The 24,199-nt window shown below is 34.4% G+C and overlaps 1 protein-coding gene across 12 annotated transcripts in view; it reads right to left on the reverse strand.

The window, feature by feature from the left end:
• TBC1D5 (TBC1 domain family member 5) overlaps positions 1 to 24,199 on the reverse strand; it is a 587,897-nt gene that overhangs the window by 379,440 nt on the left and 184,258 nt on the right. For 3 of the 12 annotated variants that reach the window (XM_064588415.1, XM_064588392.1, XM_045903864.3), the window contains one exon: positions 15,086 to 15,128. The exons of the other annotated variants lie outside the window; for them this stretch is intronic. The gene's annotated coding sequence lies outside the window, so the exon portion shown is untranslated. The remainder of the gene's footprint in view (positions 1 to 15,085; positions 15,129 to 24,199) is intronic. 12 annotated transcript variants of the gene reach the window in all.

A 24,199-nucleotide genomic window follows, 5' to 3' on the forward strand; every position in this document is an offset into this window, starting at 1 on the left:
CATAGAACACAAATCCTTCCAAATGATTAATATAAAGACCAATGATCTTAAGGGGAAAGAGAAGATAACAATCATAGAGATATCAAAGGAGCAAGCTTTTTAAAGCAAAAGAAACACCTTGGCTGGGCAAAGCTTACTCAGGTTACAGACCTCCCCCCCACCCCACCCCCGCCAAAAAAAATTAAGTTTCAAATGCTGAAATTAAGCTTCAAAGTCATAATTCATCAAAAAAATCTGGAAATATTTCAAAGAAGAGCCAAAATAATTATAGTTTCCAAGTGAAATCAAATTGTACACATATCATCTTCCTTCCTAAATCAAACAGCATACTGAAGGATATATAGGAGTTTGGGAACTAGAAAAGAGGAGGCTAAGGGGAAGAGCACTTTGGAGGCAGCAGCAAGCAGGAAAAAAAAAATAATAATGAAAGAAGATATTCATTCCGGGAGCAACTAGTAAAAACTCAGCATGTGCCAGGCACTGTTCTAGGCTCTGGAACAGCACTGAACCAGAAAGAAGGCCAGATCAAAGAGGGCTTAAATGCTAGTAATGGGAGACAAATATAAAAACACCAGGACAACCATGATGAAAATAAAAACAAGTTGATGGGACAGAGAGACCCTGCGGCTATTTTAGACTGGCTATTCAGGTGTCTGAGGAGGTGACATTTAAACTGAGAGCTGAGTGACAAAAAGAAGCCCATCGTGGATGGGAGTCTAGAGAAATGTTATGCCAGGCAGAAGAAACATAGTATAGAAGCTCAAAGGGAGAAATTAGCTTTAGGACAATTCCAAAATTCCTTAGGCCAGAGAAACAGTGTATCCTAACATTTAACACGGAATTTTGCATTTTTCAGTGTTTTTGTTTACTATTAATTATGTTCTAGCCCCAAATCCTGCCTGAAGGACAGAAAATAAACTTTTAACTATAACTCGGGGAAAAACACAAAACTGACTATATGGTAAATGTTCACTCCTTACTGGATTAATAGACTGAGCACAAGTATAACCAGCATATTTGGGACAAAAGAGAAAGAGAGGGAGATAAGAAAGGAGAGGGAATAGTGTCATCTGTCCCTGCTATTTAAAGAATAATTCATAGTCGCTGTTAAAAGGTTATCAGTCAATACAAAAAGTCCTTAACCAAAGCCATATGAACTGCCATTCCTTTACTTAAATATGTTCTTTGTAAAACTATAACATTCTATTTTTCACTTATCAGATTGGCAAAAATCCAAAGTCTGAAAACACATTCTAGTAGTAATACTAGGAAATACCAGCTCTTCTTCAACATTATTGCTGGTAAGAGTAGAAAAAGGTACAACACTAGAAAGGGGAATTTGGTAGTATTTAACAATACTACAAATGCAGTTTCTGTTGATACAGAAAATCCATACTGGAAATTATTCCCAAAATATACGTGTGTCTGTGTATACATATACATATATATGCATAGACATGTCCAAAATCTCTCCAAAAACCAAGAGCAATTTCCTAATTTTGATATAGTCATTTGGCAACAAAATTTGACTTGAATTAATATGAAGCTGTTTATAGTCTTTATTTAGCCAACAATGTTATAATCATACATTTTCCAACAGAAATAGGAGCTTGTTTGTTTACCTGGTGCTTCCTCCCTGGAAATGTTCTATAATTTTGGAACATGAATCACGAATTCTAAAATCCAAAAAACTAAATTTTCCAAAACATATCTAGTCCCTCTATGGATTTCAGGTAAGGGATTGAGAATCCATATAACCTTATTCATTACAGTTTGTTTGTAAAAGCAAAATGCCAGAAATAACCCAAGTTGTTCAACAGTAGGGGACTGGTTGAATCAACTATGGACAACTACTCCTTCCTGCCTTTAAATCCTATCAACGTCTATTTACTAAATACTCAGCCTACTATGTAGGTATAGTATCTTCTGTTTTCATGGTATATGCTATTTTTATAAGCAACTTTCACCTCATCTGTCTCTTAAAGAAAGGGATATAAAAACATCAGATAGGACCCACACTCTATAAGAGCATAACTATATTTGGTAAGAAAATATTGCATGAATAACCTAAGATTCAAATAGCAGCTCAAGGTCACTATATAGAGGTTATTTGTTAATACAAAAGTCCTTAGCCAAAGCCCACTATTTATCATTTCACTACTCCATTCTTTTAAAAGAAACTCATCCAGAAACATCTTTTGAAAATAATTTTTGAGAAGAATTACAGTATGTTAGTTCATGAAGGAGTAATTTGGGAAGCTTTAGTCAGAATCTGACAGGTGGCCATAGCTAATGTAATCAATGGGGGAAGCTCTCATAGGCTGGAGATAGTACATGTTCTTACAGGGCAGTGAGAAGGTAAAAGAAAGCAGGACTATAGGAAAGAACTTTATCTAAGAGGCTTAGGTTGAACATATTCTGCTTGAGGAGAACCATAGAGATCCAACTGTTCTTTTGTGGTTACTCTTCCTTATTGTTATGTTACTCAGGAACACATTCTAGAAAATCAACAAAGGTTGTTGACAATTGAATACATAAGGTTCTCTATCCTCTCCCATCATGGAGCACTTTTTTGTACTTGGGTGCTGAGTAAAAGCTTTACATAAATGGGATCAAAACTAGATTTTTCCTAAAGGGCATACAGGATTTGGAAGTTAGAAAACACATCAATTTTCTCCAAAGAATCTTTCCACTCTAGTGTCACTGACCCTTTCCTTAGGAATAATACAACCTTTCAATTTTTTCTTCATTCAAGTATTTAACAGTTGCATTTTTCTTTACTAACACTAGTTGAGAATGAATGCATTAAGTTGAACTATATGAAAAAAGACAATTTCCAATGGTTTTAAAATTAATTTCCATTACTTGTATTTTCATCATCTTCTCTTCATGTCTAGTCATTACCCAACTCAGGTTCTATTTTTACAATGACATTACAATAGCTACTGAGCCTGCCTTCACACTTCTGTTTTTTTCCCCTCAATACCACCTTATACACTACTACCAGAATAATCTCCATGAGTTCAGGGCTCGATAACGATTTGCCTTGTTGCATACCTTTCTCTTCCATCCCTCAAAGCTTATTAGAATGCAACTGTTCATAAATGACATTTTTTATTTATTTTTTTATTTTTTTTAAGATTTTATTTATTTATTTGACAGAGACAGACATAGCGAGAGAGGGAACACAAGCAGGGGGAGTGGGAGAGGGAGAAGCAGGCCTCCCACCGAGCAGGGAGCCCGATGTGGGGCTCGATCCCAGGACCCCGGGATCATGACCTGAGCCGAAGGCAGACGCTCAACGACTGAGCCACCCACGCGCCCCCATAAATGACATTTTTAATGGATAATCTTAAATCAAGTCTTATTTATCAAAAGAATAATGCATTTTCAACTCTGATAACTTACTTTATTAACTATTTAGGAAAACATTTCATAAATGATTGTTATAGACTAGAAAACTCCCTAAAAGCATGAAGTGACCATTATTAACTGCCCTTAGAACAATAATTTACATACAAAGTGAATTACATGCAGCGATCATTTTTATTATTTTGGTAAGTACAAAAAGTAGGAATAAAAAAACAAAAGGAGGGGTGCCTGGGTGGCTCAGCTGGTTAAGCGTCTGCCTTTGGCTCAGGTCATGATCCCTGAGTCCTGAGATTGAGCCCAGCATCCCATCAGGCTCCCTGCTCAGCAGGGAGTCTGCTGCTCCCTCTGCCCCTCACTCTGCTTGTGCTTACGCGCCCACACATTCTCTCTCTCTCAAATAAATAAAATCTTAAAAAAAAAAAAAAAACAGGAATAGAAAGAAGGATAAACAAGCAGAAGGAACATTTAAAACACTGGTAAACACATAGACACGAAAAGCTGAAAGTGCAGGAGAAGTCAAAGCAAACTTAAATTTTTACACTGTTACAAAACATATGTCAAAAAACCTAAAGTACCTTCCTCCTTCAGCACAAAATAAAAATAAAAAATAAAAATTGCTTAACATGAATGAAAAGCATGTTATGCACTGATAAATGTTTAAGTCATTAGTAAAAGAGCAAGTATTGATTCTAATTATTTGATGGTAATAGAACTAGATAAATAAATGTAAATCAAAAATTAATCATAATAAACATTAGGAAATTTCCCAGTAACAATGTTTACAAGATAGCTATGAAACCTGGGTAGTGATGTGAGGCTTAGCAAAAAAAGACTCCATTTGGGACCTATTGTCTTGTTTTTAACAGAGCCAAATTCCTCTATCTATAAACACATTACCAGATGAGCCTTTTTTAAAGAATCCTTGTTTTGCTAAAATTCTATTTTATAGTACTTTAACGAATCAAAACTATGACTTTATAAGTAAATAAAGTCAACTCTAACACCAAATCTTTAATAAAACCAAACTCCTTTTACCCCAAAACCTCAGAGGATTTGCTCTCATGACGATTTTAAAATCAATTTGTTTATGTAAATTGCAGTTTGAGTTCATGGAAAAAGAAAAACTCTATGGAAAACAAAAACCTAACAGACTGTACAATATAAAATTATCACCTTAAGTTATAATTTAGTAACAATAATGGCCAAGACTGTTTGAATAGCATTTAGGAGAAACCACTGATTTAACAGCACATAAATATCAAATGGACTTTAAATGCTTTTAGTAATCATACACAAAAGACCAAAAAAAAATTTGCATGGGAAATGGATTTCAATGAGGTCAAAAATTAATGGTCATGAGCAGGTTGAATTCATGCAGTTATATGTAAGCGTTCAAAAAAATAATAATCCCATAATATTTATTGGTTATGAACACCAGAATGAATGGGAATGAGAAAATTAAAGAAAAAGAGGGTACTTCTCTAGGAGTACCCTAGAGAAGCTAGGAGTAAACTGGTAAACTCATTCTGTAAAGGGCCAGATAGTAATTATTTTAGGCTTTGTGGGCCAGTCTCTGTCTTAACTACTGTACTCAACTTTCCTGTAAACTAACAAGCATGGCTATGTTATAATAAAACTTTATTTATGGCCACTGAAATTTAAATCTCATTGTTAAAAAAGAAACAGGCCCAAAATGCAGTCACTTGTGCTTAGCCCCACATCGCAAACCAAGACCTAATAACAAACCTAATTGCCGTTTCAGCCGCTCCCAGGAACATGACCCTTAATCAGTCAATTTGGAATTACATGGTCAGCACTAAGGAAGTAATCTGTCTGACAGACCCCTACCTTCCCCCAAAGGATGCCTGAAACAATTTATTTACTCTTTGCTAGAAAAACTACTTTACCCAACCTCTTTCTTCCTATAAAAATCCATTTTGTACAGATCCTCAGAGTTCCTTTCTGTTGCCTAGATGGGATGATGTCCAATTCACAAATCACTGATCTTCAAATTTACTCTGAATTTTGTTTCTTTTTTTTTTTTTTAATTTTATTTACTTTTGAGAGAGAAAGAATGACACAGAGAGAGAATGAGAGGGGTGAGGATCAGAGGGAGAAGCAGACTCCCCGCTGAGCAGGGAGCCCGATGCGGGACTCGATCCCGGGACTCCAGGATCACGACCTGAGCCGAAGGCAGTTGCTTAACCAGCTGAGCCACCCAGGTGCCCCCCTGAATTTTGTTTTCTAACAATATAAATGCTCATGTGTCAAGAAATATCACTTTCCTTTTGACTATTTTAAGACATTAAAAACTGTAAAATTCAGGGGTACCTGGCTGGCTGGCTGTAGAGCATGCGACTCTTGATCTCAGGGTTTTAAGTTCAAGCCCCACACGGGCAGCAGAGCTTACTTAAAAAAAAAAAAAAGTAAAAGTCATTTCCTGGGTTTGAGGGTTGTACAAAAATGGATGGCAGGCCAGACTTGGCCCATGAAACTGATTTAAGTCAACCTATATTCTAATCATGCTTGATCACACTGCCATCCTTTAATAGCAAAATAGAAATTAGACCCTTTTATCTCCCTCATTTTTTACATTACTCCAATATTTTAGGATCTATCTCCCACTTTCTATCATCAGAGTCGTCATTTCTCATTTAAATGTAAAAAAAAAAAAATTTAAAAACACTATGTGATCTCAATACGTCTAGTAATGAGTCACACCTCTAAAACCACCCTAGAATAGTACTACTAGAAGGAGTCTTTTTAAAATGCAAGCCTAGCAGGCGCCTGGGTGGCTCAGTCGTTAAGCATCTGCCTTTGGCTCAGGTCATGATCCCAGGGTCCTGGGATAGAGCCTGGCATCGCATCGGGCTCCCTGCTTAGCGGGAAGCCTGCTTCTCCCTCTCCCACTCCCCCTGCTTGTGTTCCCTCTCTCGCTGTGTCTCCCTCTGTCAAAATAAATAAATAAAATATTTAAAAAAAATAAATAAAATGCAAGCCTACTCCCATAATTTGATCAGGTAGAGATACCTTAAAAAAGAAAAAATAGACCATTTGAAGAATATATTAATAAATTTGATATTTAAATATAAAGCATTTAAATCACAAGCACAAGCAAAATAGAAGTTCTTTACAAATCCCAATGGAACATTTCCAAATTTCATATAGAAAAGGGGACAAAGGTAATCTTAATACTGTGAAAATATAAAACCCACATTTGTTGACCACAATACAAATCTAGAATTTTTTCAAAAAAATCCTTGTTAGATAATCAGAAATTGAAACAAATTCCACTTCTAAATAGCTTATATAACAAAATCATCATATAGTAAATGAAATAATGAGTTAATGGATCTAGACTGAGCATCAGTGGCTGCCAACATTTAAAATGATATTATGTGCCTCCTGATGAAAGGACACAACAGCACCTATAATCTTGCCTAAGAGATTAAGCCTAAATGCAATCAAGCTCTGATGCTACCTGCCAATTTAAAGAAAACATAGAAGAAAATGTTTAACTGCACCATAAGCATGCAATCAGTAAAATCCAGACTGCAGTGAACTCTACAGGTCAAACATTCCAAGTTCTTCACTAGATCACTTATAAAGAAAAAATAGTTGGAGGAAATTATAGACTAAGAAAGACTTAAAAGGCAAAATAAGTTTTTAAAAATTGGCACCTAAACTGGTTTAGAGATGCACACCTGGGTAAATTAAAACCATAAAGAAAAGTAAGTTATTATTCTCAAAGTCAGAAGAGTGGTTAATTTTTTGGAGGGAGAATGGGCGCTGTAGTAAAGCATTTGTAAGGGCTTCTACGGTGGCTGGCAAAGCTCTATTTCTGGACCTGAGTGATAATTACAAGCATATCTGTCTTAATAATGATTTACCAAGGGCGCCTGGGTGGCTCAGTTGGTTAAGCGACTGCCTTCGGCTCAGGTCACGATCCTGGAGTCCCTGGATCGAGTCCGCATCGGGCTCCCTGCTCGGCGGGGAGCCTGCTTCTCCCTCTCCCACTCCCCCCTGCTTGTGTTCCCTCTCTCGCTGTGTCTCTCTCTGTCAAATAAATAAATAAAATCTTAAAAAAAAAAATAATAATGATTTACCAAGATACCCATTTGCTTTTATAGTTTTCTGTATCTGTATTCTATATTACAATGAAAAGGTTAAAAACAAATTAATGAAAGCAAACAATAACATCCTAATATCAGTTGTTATAAGAAAGGGGATGTAATACCAGACCTAGTAAGATTTTTAAAATATAGGGGCAGAAAAAAAATAATATCATCTACAACTTTTTCCCAACAAATTTGAAGATCTAAATGAAATATAAAGGAAAATTAAAAAAATGGATAGTTTTCTAAGAAAAGTCAAATTTCCACAATCAATTCAATAAGCTGCAAAGAACCTAAATACACCAGTAATTTTAGAAGATATCAGAAATGTGGGGTGCCTGGATGGCTCAGTGGGTTCAGCGTCTGCCTTCGGCTAAGGTGATGATCCCAGGGTCCTGGGATCGAGCCCTGTATCGGGCTCCCTGCTTGGTGAGCCTGCTTCTTCCTCTCCCTCTGCCTGCCACTCCCCCTGCTTGTTCTCTCTTTGTCAAATAAATAAATAAAATCTTAAAAAAAAAAAAGATATCAGAAATGTAATCAAAGATTTTCTTCCAACACCACAATGTGGCTTACTCCCAACCAAAGGTGCCTGGATTATAGTGTGGGTAAACTTTAACAAACTTTCAAGGAATTAATAATTCCTATTGTTTAAACTGTTTCATAATAAAAAAAAAAAGGAAGGTGTGTATCCCAACTCATTTTATGTTAGCATGACTCTAACACCAAAACCTGACAAAGAGTACAAGAATGAAAATCTCACAAAATACCATGACCCAGAAGGAATCTTTCAAGAACAAGGGCCAGCTAAATAAATTAAACTAAACTAACAACTATCTACCTACCTACCTATTTATTTATTTATTTTGCAAGGGCAATTTAATATCAGAAAACTTATTAACTGATTGCATAAGGAAACTAAAGGAGAAAAGACCATAACATCATTTCACTGGATGTAGCAAACTTTTGATAAAATTTAACACTCATTCCTAATTAAAAAAAAAAAAAAAAGTAAAAAACAGAACATTCATTCTTCAATAGAGCGCTTATTAGCATGGAAAAAAATATAAATTGTAGATATAATAGTAAAACATAAATGCATTTTTCTTAACACTCAGAAACAGTCAAGGATATTGGCTCGAAATGCTTTTATGCAACACTGTTAGGGAGACTTTAGCCAGTAGGTCAAGTTAAAAGAAACAAGAAGTATTAAACTCTGTATACCCACCACTACTGATGAGGACCTTATCAAACCTTCACCTCTAGCTCTATTTTAAGTACTTAGCACAGATAAATGGTTGTCCTATTTTTCATATGCGCTTTAAAAAAAATTAGCATCCATACATCAAATCCTGAGTTCTCAAGTTTTGAAAACCCTGCTTACAGATTATTTTAATTTTGAATCTATCACATCACAGAGTAACACCCTAGTGCTGAGTGAAAAAGAAGAAAATAATAATAACAGGTCAAAAAATCTAATTTGATTGAAATCAGTATCAAGTAACAAGACCGATTTATCAACTAACACATTTTCTTTTTTTTTTTTTTTTTTTTAAGATTTTATTTATTTATTTGACAGAGAGAGAGACAGTGAGAGAGGGAACACAAGCAGGGGGAGTGGGAGAGGGAGAAGCAGACTTCCCGCTGAGCAAGGAGCCCGATGCGGGGCTCGATCCCAGGACCCTGGGATCATGACCTGAGCCGAAGGCAGACGCCCAACCGACTGAGCCACCCAGGCGCCCCCAACTAACACATTTTCTAAAATATTTTTCATACACTGCTATTTTAAGGGAAAAAAAAACTTTAATAATTCCAGCAAAGTAACAAGACTGCCATTTTCTTTGGAATAGTTAAATAAGTACATGCATGGTTGGCTGTTGAAATAAAAATCGTCCCAAGAGATGAAGTGGTGAATCAGGGGTTGAGAAGAATAAACCCCAAAGAAAACGTCATTTCTAAAATAGCATTTTTCTATTTTCACTTGTTGCTTCTGTTAACAATCACTAGTTATTTATTTCCCCCAAATAAAACAAAATAACACAACATATATATGGTATATTTCACATGCTTTATAAAAAAGAAATCAAGTTATCTCTGTTTCTTTATAAAGGACAACTATCTTTTCATTATTTTAAAATCAAGAAGAATTTCGTTTTCTTTCATTTTATTCATATGCTTCAATTTAGTTTCCTTTTTGTGTTCAAACTAGTGCATTTGGTAAATTTTGCTGAAAAATATATAATCCCATATTTCCAGAAAAGGTGGAAATGTTAAAAAGCCAAACTTTCAAACTAAGGCTATATGTATTCTAAAAGAGCAACAATATTTTTCCTGATATTCTCTTTAATTACTGTAACTATAATGCAGCAAAGTTGCCACATTACAGTTTAGCAAAATATCTGAGGTCAATTTTTAAGCACTCAACATTCTAAAGGAAATGAAAGTAAGGCCATTTTAAAGTGATCATTTCATACATACAAGAGTCCTGTATTACACATCTCTAACAGTCTACTATGAAAATGTGGAATCATATACTTAATGTTAAAAATACCACCTCACCATAAAGAATTAGTTATGACACCAAAAGACAAATATATATTTCTAAAAACTGACATGATTTAAATGGAGACAAATTAGAAAACAAAAACAAGATAAAATAAAACTCACCAAAAACAAAGCTGTTCACAGAAGGTAACATATGTAACAGGACAGAGTTCTGAAGATTTGATATATATACCAGGGAACCCCTCTATAGCAAATATTAAAACTAGTAAAAGTGGGGCTGGGCCTTTGGTTTACCTTTTGGTATAAAACACTGACCTAGGTTTTTGAAATAAGAACCTTATGAGCTAAGAGATAGTAACCAAATGTACTTTTTTAAGTTAATGATATTAAAGAATGAGCTAAGAGATAGTAACCAAATGTACTTTTTTAAGTTAATGATATTGAAGACTATAGTAAATTTCAAACAAACTATGTGAGATTAAAAAATGAAAAATTTAATCCCTCTTTCCTTTAAAGCCACCCTTTCTCCCTCCTCTCTGTTTTTCTCTCTCTCTGGACATACACACATATAAATGTTTAATTAATTCATTTTAGGAAGTTGAGTTGGTAACAAAAAAATTAATAAAATCTTGTATAAACAAACTTAGAAGGCCTTTCTATTTAATTGACATTTACTTTTTCAATATGAAAATTCTAAGTCAACTTCACTAGATACCAGTCTGCTCCTAGATATTTTGGTAAACAAAGAAATTGTCTTTTTAAATTCAATAGCCAGAGAAGGAATGTCTTGAATATAAATGACTGAATCACTGTCCTACTATGTCTCATACCCTAAATCATTACTATATATACATAAAGCATTCCCTATGCCTACAGTTTTGCTGATAAATACAATTCTGATTCTCTTTATCCTAGCAAAATGCTCTAAACCTCATAACAATTATACAATTGGACAATACATACTCCTTATAACTAAAGAATCCTAAAGTAATCCATTCTGTTTCCAAATAGACATTACTTGTCCAGACTTTTTTGTCTTCAGTATTCCACAAAAGAGTAATTACTAAAATTAGTGAATGTTGCACAGTTCTTATTCAGGAGAATAACCTGACTAAAGCAGACCACTCACTAATAAAGTGCAACTTAATAAATCATGTGGAATCTTATTTTATTGAAACCCTTACTAACTCCTAGCACCATCTGTTACCATCAAAACTATATGACAAGATATGATATATAATTAATAGGTAAACAACAATCTAATTAAAATGGACAAATACTCCATGTTCCTGCCATTTGGGAGCTCTAATTACAGACTAAATTTTAAGCTTGAATTAAATATTTAAGCTTGAAAATTAACTTTCCTTCTCGAGCCCTGAATGCATTAATACAGATATGTGAAGCGACTTCCTGATGGGAACTTAAACATGTAATTTAGTTTCATCAAAGCAGTTACTAATTGTTAAGCAGCAGTACCTTACCATATGTACACAATAGCTATTTAGAGCTGAAAAGGTGGTTCTAAAGCACCCCTCTGCAACCCTTTCCTGACATAAATATAAAATGTATATACAGCACAGCAGTAAATACTACACATTGAAAATAAATTACTTAGAGTCTTCAGCTTTCAATGCTTTCTGAAAACAATTAGAAATTGGTCTAAATAAACAAAATATACCTATATTTGACAAGGTAAAAACCACCGCAAGTATAAAAGGCCAAAAAATATTCAAGAACAAAAAGCATCCAGGTATAAAATTCTTAGATTACACAAAATTAATTAAAAAACCCTGACCTATGAATCAAAATAACAAGATAGTATACTAATTCTTTTCTTCATACCTAATCTCTTCATAGAACATAGCAGACTTTGTTAATAATGTTCTAGAAAGCATTTAGAAATAAAATAATATAAAGGTGAACCTTTTTTCTACATTTTTCATTCATTTTTGAATGTGGGAAGAAAAAATTTTAGAACAAATGACCCTGACAAGCACCTGTTTAAGAAAATAAATTCTACAAGAATGTAAGAAATATACATTTTCATTGCTATTTTATATTTAGCAAATAGAGAAAATGAGAGATTGGTAAAGAAAAATATGTATATATTACTCTTTTTAAAAACAGGTTATTCTAATTCTTTATAAACATAACAAACAATAGCAAGTCAGATGTATTCACATAATTTGGTTAAGAAAAGAGAACACCATCAAGGGGTTATGGAAACTGGTTTTGTTTATATATTAAATATTTCTTTGTTAAGAATTAAATTCTATTTGCGTAACTTTTTAGGTTGTACTTAAAACTACCTGAGTTTTACAATTACATAAAAATAGTAGTATAACCGCACTGTTTAACATTCAAAGCCAAAGACAAATACTGTAACACCTGCTTACATTAAAATCTCCTGTATTTGAAATTTTTACCAAAATTTAAGTGAGTTAAAATTTAAATCACAAAAAGATCATTTAAGATTCATTTAAGAATGAATAGAAACTTTTTGTTCTGTTTTGACAATAGGAAATGTATTTACTATATAATTCATTACTTGCGTTCTAGGTTTTTGCTCAAGAATAAGTTTATTACCTGTCTTTTCTTACCAATATTTGCTTACATCTGTTCTTTCCAAAAGTTGCCATTATTTTACTCAAGCTTAAATTTTTATTCATGAGAATGATGGAATATTTGATGTTCCTAGAATACTGATGATCCCTATCTGAATATAAGGATACTCTTTCAATTTCAAAAAATATCACAGATCTGCCCTACACTCACAGACTTAAGTGTACTTTCAGTCTTCACTAAGTGACAAAATACACTAATTAATACACAAAAAGTATGTGTGTTCACGGATGCCTTGTCATTCCCCTATAGTTTCACAAAGATTTGTAGCCACAGACTGGCAAATACCCACAGAAGAAAAAAACAAGGACACTCCCTGAACAGTCCTTTGAAATGAATATATATTTTCATGTTATTCTACATCACACAAAGATTAGCAAATGAAGGCCAGTCAGTAAATATTACTAAGAGATAAACTCTGTCCTACAAGATTTGATGGGTATACAAAACCTGGATGACTCACATTTAAGTAGCCGGGTTCTTTTTCAGACATTAAATCATTCAACTGGAAGATAACAGAAGTTCCTCCATAATGCAGGCTAGAAAAGTCTATTCAATTTTATTTAAAATCTGTATGCTGTAAAAGTACATGCCATGGAATTTACTAGGATGAAAACTATACAGATATGCAATTCATGACATATTGATTCAACATATTGAACTGGTTTTTAAAACTAATTTATATAAATGATTTTAATAGTCTATATTATGTTTAGCCCTTGAGGCATATGGTAGTAAATTTGAATTTAATTTTAAGTAAATTTACATAAATATAAAAAGTTCAGTAATTTTTATCCACCCTGCATATTGAAACAGAACAAATAAACAGGAGGAATGTACTTTACAAATGCACTTGAAGCCCAAGTTCAAACAAACCAGAAATCTAAGTTTATTTCTTAAAAAGAAACCAAAGAATGACTGACTTCTATAAGAAAATAAAGTCATAAAGAAAGTACTACTGAATATTATGCAATAATTATTTACGTATTTATAAATATAATTCATAACCATGTATTTAGCAGTAAATATGATTTACATTTACTATATACTCTAAAAAACATAATGTGACTCAAAACTCTCACACTAATGTATGGTATACATATATTCAGATGGAACTACCAATGAAGACAGGAATACAGTAACTCCACTTCAGAGAACTTATGCACACTTTACAAAATGAAAATATTTTTATTTTTTAAGTTATTTATTTGTTTGTTTATTTTAGAGACAGTGTGAGAGAGAGAGCATGGGGGGGGGGGGGGGCGGGGACAAACAGAGGGAAAAGGACAAGCCAGACTCCATGCTGACACTGAGCCCTGAGCCTTGGGAAGCAGGGCTTGATCCCATGGCCCTGAGATCATGACCTCAGCCAAAACCCAGAGTCAGCAGCTTAACCAAATGAGCCACCCAGCAGCCCCAAAATGAAAATACTTTTAAAGACAATAAAGGTTTCCTTGGTAGTTACTAAAAAGTCAGAGATCCCATCCTTTGTGTAAGGATAGTTCTACCTTCCCATCAGTAGGGGGTCAAGCTCTGAATAACTTCGAGAATAAGCCAGAAAACACACAGGCTCTGACCATGGAGTACAGGCATTGTGTGAAATTAAGCAGTCTTGATAATAAAACATCGCACCTTGAATACCCCTCTTCCTGGTTCCATCAAATAACTAACTGGCTCATATAACCAGAAATTCTAAATATATTAAGCAAATGATCCCTAAATTTGGAGTTTATAGTTTCAGTATTATCAGAGGCATTTTCAAATGCCTATCATTCGCCACGTGCTTTACAGATACTTTTTCTACTTCTCGGAACTATCTACAAACTATATATTATGCCCATTTTACAGAAGAGGAAACTAGCTCAGAGACTAATTATCTTGCCTAGGGTCACACAACAAAATTCAGATCTCTAATGACAAACATTGTTGTTTATGACATTTATTCTGAAAAATTTCAAACATTCAGAAAAGTTGCAGTAATGTTAGAGTGAACATTCTTTACCCATGATCTAGATCCTATAACTGACATTTTATTATACTCATTTTATCACAGACCTATCCATCTATCCATCAGACTATCATTTATTAGCATTTCAAATTTGCAAATGCTATATTATTTTTTCAACATTACAAATATTTTTGAATACACAGAAAAGGTGAAAGAATTTTACAGTGAACATCCACCTAGAATCTTCAATTACATTTTTGTATACTTGCTTTATAATATCATTTCACCCATCCTTCTTCTAACAATAAATTTTATTATTTTAATTGTCTGAATTATTTGTTGCAATTCCCAATCCCCTTCTACAAAGGGACAGCTACTGAAGTTTTTATGTATTTAAAACTGTTATCTTACCTTTATTACTTTCAGTTCAAGAAATGTTTGGCTATACATGCTTTGAATGTTTTTCATTTCTCTATTTTTTCTATCAAGTATAAAGACACAAACTCTTCAGAAGAAGGGAACTCACCTGCTTCTCTTCTGAGAAAAAAATACCGAGATATTTTCTTAGGCTACAAGAGAAATTGAAAAAATAGCCCATAAAAAAACAAGTTCTTGGCAGGGGGGGGAAAGACCTGCACTCCCTGATAAACGAGTAAATTTATTCAATCAAGAAACTGGATATACGAGTGGCTCAGAAACTTTACTTTGCAGAAAAGTTACACTACTAAAATTAAATTATTATATCTTTATACTTTTAGATGGTATTTGTGGTTGTGATTCTACGATATATACATATAATTGTCATCTTCTGTTAAATTTTATTCCCAATTCACATGATAGGATTTCAAAGTATCAGAATTTCCTGGAGTTTGTCTATTAATCTTAAACTAATATACCACTTCATCATCACAATTCCCTCTTAACTCCCTCACTCAGTACAAGTGCTTTCAAACTCATTGAAATATCTAGTTCTTTGACTTCATTTAATTTCAATCCCTTATTCCCCTTCTAGTTTCACTTCCTTCCCAATCAATCCTAGATTATATGAGCTATTACTATCTCAACTCGTGTCTTATCAATATATTGTCCTTGTTCTGCATCTATCAGCTGTTATCTTTTCCTGAATTCTTTCAAAGACTTGCTCAATTTCAGTCAGCTTCTCTGACTCTACAATCAATTTGCTGAAAGCAGAGGAGATAATGGACAAGCAGGAATTACTTGATATTTCTCACCAACTGAATCCCACATCCACTGTAACAGCCAAGGAGGTACACCACTCAGACAAACTGCTGTGAGGAGCACAGTTCACTGACAATTTCCAGCTGTCACACCTTCAAGATTCACAGCAGTGTTCAAGCCAAGGCCATATTCACCTCAGTCGGAGAGGGATGCTAGAGGAAGACCACTCCTGTCCAACACAAGGTATCTCTAATGGGCAAAAGTTTCCCTGCCCACCCCCAACTAGATGTTAATTTTCTCAACTGCCATTCTCTGTCCTATAAAGTGCAAGCTCCTAAGGAAAAGAATCATACTTTAACTTGGTTGATCCAACCCCTAGAATACTTTTTGCCACCACTAGTAACTAAGCAAAAAGTTTTGCGGAAAGAAAGAAAGACAGAAGTGGGGGGGGGGGAGAAGGAAGGGGGAGAGAGACAGAAAGAGAGAGAGGGAGGGAGGGAGAAATAAAGAAAAAGAGAGAGGAAGGAAGGAAGGAAGGAAGGAAGAGGGAAGTATAAGGGAGGGGGGAGGGAGGGAGAAGGAAAGAAAGAAGGAAAGAAAAGATAAAGAAAAGAAAGGTTAAAAAAAAGACCTTAGTACTTCCACAAATTTGTGAATTATTTTACAAAATAAATGTAACTTATACTTGCTGGGTCTCACCTTCATCTCTTTGATGGTTAATATTGTATGTCAAATTGATGGGGCTAAGGAGTGCTAAGATGGCTAGTAAAATGTTATTTCTGGGTGTGTCTGGTAGAGTGTCTCCAAGACATTAGCATTTGAATCAAACGGAGTAAAGAAGATGCCCTCACCAAAATGAGTGGGCATCATCCAATACAGTGAGGGCCTGAATAGAACAGAAAGTGAAGGAAGGGCAAATTCGCTGTCTCAGCTTCAGCTGAGATACTTAGACTCAGACCAGGACTTGATGATCTCCCTTGTCCCCACCTTTGTCACACCAATTTTCAGGCCTTCAGACTCAATAAACTGCACCACAGGCTTTCCTGGCTCTGCGGCTTGCAGAGGGCATAACTGTGGGACTTCTTAGCTTCCACAACCACATGAGCCAATATCTGTTTTATATGTATATCTCCTATTGGGTCTGTTTCTCTAGAGAACTCTACTAACCCACAGTGCAGGGTGCCAGACCCCTATAAGCTGTCCCCCAGAACATTTCGAGGAGTCATCCTGAAGTATCTCCTATGTATTCACAAGCAAGACCAATCAGCTAGCAGTCACTTACCATGGCACATTATCATCTCACCCCTCTTTGTGCCTCTCTGTGTGGTACTGAGGTCTGCTGGCTCCGTTCCCTCCAAACTGAGTTTGGGCGGGCCTCATCTGTTCCTTCCATCCAGGTATTGCCTTTGCTCTGGATTGTTGACTATCGGTCGCCACTGTCACTGACAGAGACCACTGCAGCTTCTTCAGCATATATCCACTCTCCCAGAGCCCTGCATCCCCTCTGCTCTAACTACTGCTCTGTCGAGTAGCACTGCTGTCACCCAGGGTGCCCCACATCTTTCTAACACTGCCGCACAATGCAGTCTGTCAAATGCCAATGACTCTGTGGATTGTGGCAAAAGAGGAGGAAGAATGCCTTTCTTCTTTCTTGGGTCTCTGAGCTTAGAGTGTACAAGAGCAGTATTGCTTGACCCCAAGCATCTTACAGTATTTCTCCTTATCTTCCTGTTCTAACTATTTTTTTCTCACAGCCCACCCGCCTTTCTATCTCCAGAGGTCTCTGACATAAGGCGTAAGAGCTCTAGACCAGAAAACAAAACAGACCCCAGGTTGAATTCAGAAATGCTTCCTCTGTGACAACTAATACTTTATCACCAGGTCTGGCTCTTTATTCTTTAATTTGCCTTTAAAAAAAAAAAAATCGCATTTGTTCCTTCACATTATATCAGCAGACCATTCCTGCTGGTCACCACATGCCATATATGGCTGAACCCCTATAGTAGACACAATTGAGGTCCACACTGGGAATATTCTACCCAGAAGAGTCTTAAACACTAAAACAAACAACAACAAAAACCAAAACTATTTAAACATGGAGGAAGAAGGGATATTCCACGTTTCTCAGACTTAATATACTCCATTAAAAATTTCACATTAAAATTTCTGAATTATATATGTCACTCAAAGCAGCTTTCCCACTCAGAAATAAAAGTCTCCCTTTTGGGAAATAGTTCACAAATTAACATTTTTATCTGAATTTTAGTGTGACACAACGGTGTCACACCACCTACCCACAGCACTTTCAGCAGAAGGCATTCATTCTGCCTCTGTCAACATTCCTAAAGGCACTTCCAGACAAACATCAAGGTAGGAAAGGGATGGCTAGAGAGAGGGACTGTAAGCAATAATCCTCCTGGCTACAAATTACCAGTAAGTTTATCCCTACTATGGGAGGATTCCTTCTTTATGCCATGAGAACACAGGAAAGAAAAAAAGCTTTTCCTGCAAATTGTACAGTCAATTCAGAATCTACTTTAGAGGGTAGTATGTACCAACAAAGTATGAATATAAATGAGAAAAAGAATGGACTAGAGGAAAAAGATAATAATTCAAATTCTCTGAAAATAAAAGCAAATTTTAGACAAAATGTGCAATAAATATCAACATTACTGTACTTAAATTCTATTTAAAAAAGGACATACATTTAGAAATTAAATTCCTGGCTTTAAAAACATGATAAATAAGCAAATGCTTTAGGTTAATATATTTTTCCCATCAAGCACTTTATATAAGAAAATTTTCTTTAAAGCTCCATTACTAACAAATTCCAAAGTGTTCACTCACTAAAAATAGAACTCTTTATATTTTATTTTGATACTTTTAGCCATGTCATAAATTACATATTTTTTAGATTTTACCAATCTATCCTCCTAGAATTTTTATATTTTGGTGAAGAAAAAAGGAAGCCTGTATGTGTTTAAAACTGCACGACTTTAAAATTGTTCTTTACAACAACTACATCTCAATCTTAAAAAAAAAACAACAACAAAAAAAAAACGGGAATGAGGAGGAAGAGGTTTTAAAGGCAGGAAGGAAATAAAAATGGACGAGGATTGAGGTAGTATGCTGTAGATTTCAGGTAATTTTTGAGGACTGGATAATTTTAATCTAAAAAGTCTCAATTCAATGGTAAATATGTATTTTTTAAAATAGCACACTTTACCTTAGAGAATCTTTATGGTGGCATTTTTTAAATAAGCAAGAACAACAGAAAAAAAAAAAGTCTCTCCTTATGTTGCATTTATTCAATTTGTGGGCTCCTACTGCAGGTGGTCCTTCAGACAATATCATAAAAGATGTCTAAAACAAAATGGGTAAGTATGACCATTTATTTAAAATTCAGGCAGTTTTTCAAAATTCTATTTCTATTCATAGTGTCCAATTATCTACAAGATATATACAGGCTGCAGTACAAGCTATTATGATTGATTGATTTTTTTTTTAAACAAAAATACTAGCACATATATACACAAAATGAATCTTCTCTCCCCGCAAAGTATCCGTTTTGGGCAGCTATACATCAATTCCACTGAAGAAAACTCAAAAAGAGGCATTCCTAAAATACTTTGATTAATGGATTATGTATACATCTTCCCAAGGGAACTAACTACTTCAAAGGAAATAGCCAACATTTGAATAAATAGGCTCTGATATATTTGTTAAAAAATTCGCCTCACTAATTTATTGTCACATGTAATATAGAAAACAAAACTGCAAAAGACATAAGGTTCTCTGAACAAATAAATTTTCATTTGAAATTTACACATTCAAAATAAATCTTTCCTTGCTACCCAAGAAAATGGAAAGTGGTAAGTGATAAGAAGTTAAGTATTATAAAGCCAAGTAAGGACGAAAGGCCATTATACCCACTACCTTTTGAGAATTAAGTGACTATTGAGGAAAAAGAAAAATACCTTCAAATCTACAGCAAGCATTCTAGAACAAATAGCAGGAAATTCACTAAGGGTAGTTTCTGAAGTCTGCACATACAAATTTCTCACATTTTACGAAGTTTTACTTCATCTTTTACTTTTAGTTGTAGTATATGCAGAAGTGGTTCCAACTAATAACCAGTAATTCATTAAAAATGTAACTCATCTTGAAATACTACTACTAGAAAAGCAAACTAATGTCAGTTACAGTTTAGTACTTAGAGTACAGTAATTTTTACTCTAATCCATGCAGTGTTTTCAAATAGGTATAATTAAAAACTAACTTAGAATTACTGTATCTATGCATCTATAGAAACATCCACACAAACATTTTAAAATATATATATTCTTTAATTCATCTCAATCTTAAAAACTCTTACCAAAGTAGATTTTATTAAAAAAAAATTTTTTTATGCAAGGCAGTTAATTTTACCTTCTTCTGTTTATTTGTTACAGAAATGGTACAAAACAAATACTTTGACCACAAACCCTGGGTATTCCATGCCTTCAATCAAACTACTGCAATTAATATGAAATTCTATATACAGAATATAATGCCACATAAATAGTATAACAGCCAAGTCCTGTCTGAGAAGCCATATGTTTTTTCCCATTGTTCAAAAAAGGGAGATGACTTCCCGTCACTTATGTTTCTGATTAGCAAGGTGATTTATGCCACAATCACTAAAAATGCCAGCAAGTGAATGAGAAAATGCATAGTGACTGCACCAGATGTGCACAATAAACAGGAATCCCATTGTAATCTCTGGTACTTAGTTTATATGAAGGTAATGTAGGAAACACTCTTGGATATGGCAAAGTCACTCTTTTTTTATATTTGACTATAAATGATATGAAATAAATTGTGTGTTTTATACTTTATGGCATGTATACATTGATAAATTAGGTACCGTTTTGTATCCCGACTTATCTACAAGACAAACCTGGCTAAGATCATGGGGATTAATTGCTTCAGAAGTGTGAAATGCAGCTTTTCCATTCTTTTCTGCACACTCAGTGAAGAAACAATGATTAATCACTGTTTAACTATTCTCTGGAGGATCTACAAGATTGCCAAAGCAGGACTTATCCTCATAAATCCAAAAAAATACAGGTTTAGATTTGTTGCCAACAACTGAAAGAACATGAACTTAAACTCATTTGTTATCAGATTAAAATAATGTCAAGGTTTTAGAACCCCACTGGTACACAATTCACTTTCAATCGGTAACTACAATAGGAAATTAGATTAACACATAAGATACAACAAAAGCACATGTATTTTATAAAAGTAATAATGAAAGTATTTTTTTAATTATAAAATATCATCAGTTTAATAATGTCAACCAACATATTATTGAACTTGAGCTGATAATCTCCCTTAAATACTTCATTTGCTCTGTGCTATTTATAAAAAATAAAATACATGCTATCAGATGAAAAACACTTTTAAATGGTTATTTCATACGGAAAATGGCTACCTATTTCCAGAAATTTTATTCCAGACAGCTACAGCTGAATGACAATTACGTGGATAAAATTATTTAGTTCCAATAGAACTAACAAATATACTTATGTCTTTATAAGACTGTAAATGTAAAACTCCAAACTTTAAGCCTATACTAAAAATGATCCAAAGATAAGTAACATTTTGAACAGAAGTACATAAAAAGAGAGGTTTCAAATACATTCCAAGTAATTTAGGCTTTCAAAATATCCAGCCAATATTTCACTACATGATGAAAAAATTAAGTAACTGTTGAGGCAAAATTAGTTCATGTCATTTATAAAATTATGAACACATTTCTAATAACTAAACCTTATTTTGCCTCAACAATAAATAAAATGTTAGTTTCATAATGGTCCAGTAATTACAAATCAAAGTTTTCTTTAAAATCCTCTTTAAATGAGTCAGCTGTTCACAAACTACAAAGTATTCCTAAATGGGAATACCTAAAGTAAAAACTTCAAATTTCTATGTAAAGTAGAAATACAGTCACCTCTCAATTATAAAGGATCCGCTGTCTATTTGTCTGATTATGTGTTCATATAACTTCTCCCTTCCAATTCATGATGCTTCTTTCAGGTCTTCTAGGTACCAGAAAAGACTAGCAGAACTACAAGGAAGTAGAGCTGAAACTGTTGGTGAATTTCACTGTCCATTAAATCTTTGTAAAAGTGAGTAAGACGAAGAGAATGTGAAACAGTTTCTGTATTTTCCACACTTCAGTTTTATCTAGAATTGGCTGTTTCTTCACTATTGAAAGGTGAGAGTTATGTACAGTGCATGTATATTGAAAACCTAAAAAAATTCACAATAAACTTAGCAAAAAAGAAAAAAGAAAATTGTTCCTTACATCATCCAATTTAAAAAGAAAGACATCTTAAAATGATATATTTATTTAAGTTAGCTGAGTACCTGCCATAGAGCAAACAGTTAATAAATATCTGTTGATCAAATGAATAGATGAATTCAGATTGGTTCTACTCTCAAAGTTGATGACATTTTAGAGTCTATTAACAGAGAATTACCTTTGACCTCCCCAACATTCCCAAGTATCCTCTCCACTTAAAATTTTTTAATTCAATGAATAGGATTTAAGAACCATCTTTATGTGTTACTCAAAATAGGCCACTAGCATAAAACCGCACAGAGATAATGGTTCATCTTGTTTAACTTAAAAAAACTATTAGGATGGAATTAGAGGTTTGAGGACGGACATCAATATTAACTTGCAAAGGAACACAAGTGTGTCAGAATGAGATAGCTGGGATTTTTGCATAAAATTTTGTGCTTGTAAAAGGAAAGTCACTGCAAATGGTTTACGTCAGTAACCTAAACACAGAAACCAAGTCCCAGGTGACAAAATGGCAGCCCACTGGACAAATGTATATATGAAGCCCAGGGAAGGAGATACATTAAATGATGTTAAATGATAAAGTTATATAACAGGGAATCAACTAAGAATATGATGAAGGAGTGGTCTATGACACATTAAACTGTTCACCTATGAAAAGAAGAATTCCCTGAAGTATCTTCTCAGAGTCAACCCATGAAGTACTGGTAGCCTTACCACAAAATAACAGATACATTTCCCATGTTAGACAATGATGTGATGTGGGTACATACCAAAAGAAAATGAGAGAACTTTTATTCTTGCCTAAAAGGTAAGGCAATAAGCTACAACCGACATTTAGAGGTAATCAAAATAGTTTCAAGAAGCACAAGTCATCTTATTTCTATTACATCCATAAATAGTAGGCTCCCAAAGACAGAGTACTAAGTAAATTGTTAGTATACCAAATATCCTGACTCTCAGTAGATGCGTCCTAAGTGCACAAGTGGACTTAACGAATATATAGGTGATATTACTCAAAATGTTTTCCAGCCCAGTGATCAAGGAACCTGTGCCAGGTTTTAGGGAAAGGTAGGGTCTGTAGCACCTACGTTCTATGGGGAATCATAAGCACAAGGCCGCTCAGTTTTTTGATTTTAGAATCGCTCCTGTCCCACCTGTTATCCTTACTAAATTAAGCTCAACAGTATTTGAGCACAGTGAACAAGACGCTTAAATCATGTCACAAGACACCATGAGCAATATCTATAGCCAGAAGGGGAGTTTCATCACCACAGAGAGCTGGGAACTTTGTAAAGAATAGGTAGGAAGAACATTATGCAACTCAGAAACACATGTAGTGATCCCAGAAGTCATATTATACCAGAAAGAAAACACTAAAATGATGCTATTACTGTATCCCATATTCATCGACTATACTCCTAGGCTGCAGTAACTAGGAGAAATATGAGTCATAAGGAACACAACAGACCCTTGGCATTCATGGATTTTTACATTCATGGTTTCACCCTTGGTTCAAACAATCTAGGACATGAAGCAATTTATCACTTCTCTGATAACTGCATTTGAACCATAAGCTCCCTAAGGCTAGTATGAGAAAGGAATCAATGGCTCTGCTTCTGATTTTAATGTAGCTTGATGGCTCTCAAGGACATACTATAGAAATATTTACATAAATATCAAGTTTCAAAAACTTCAAGATGTGTATCACTCATAAATGCCTGTTGTAGGTCTTAATTCCATTAACAACAAAAAATTTTTTAACACAAAATTCCTAAACTGGAAACCACCACTCATTTACAGTGCTAACACAAAAAGCACAAAGGGGTGAATTAACAGAATAAAACAATCCTAAAGAAGTGGGAAGCAACTAGTCGTCATGATGCTTCTTGTATGCCACATACCCTAAAAGTAGTATAAAGCTTGACTGAAGATTTTTAAACATGGATCTGTGCATGTATCTCTGCCTTCCTTTCTATTATTAAGGATAGACCAACTATGCTCTTAACTAAGCCCAATCTCTCTCTCCACTTGTACATACTGCTTCAGCCATTCTCCATTTTCTTGTATCATCAATTATTCCTCTTCACTGAAGAAATCTTAATACTG

This window comes from Mirounga angustirostris, unplaced genomic scaffold (genome assembly GCF_029215605.1).
Source record: "Mirounga angustirostris isolate CCGP_5_RB_7025 unplaced genomic scaffold, mMirAng1.0.hap1 SCAF_1, whole genome shotgun sequence".
Taxonomy (NCBI): domain Eukaryota; kingdom Metazoa; phylum Chordata; class Mammalia; order Carnivora; family Phocidae; genus Mirounga; species Mirounga angustirostris.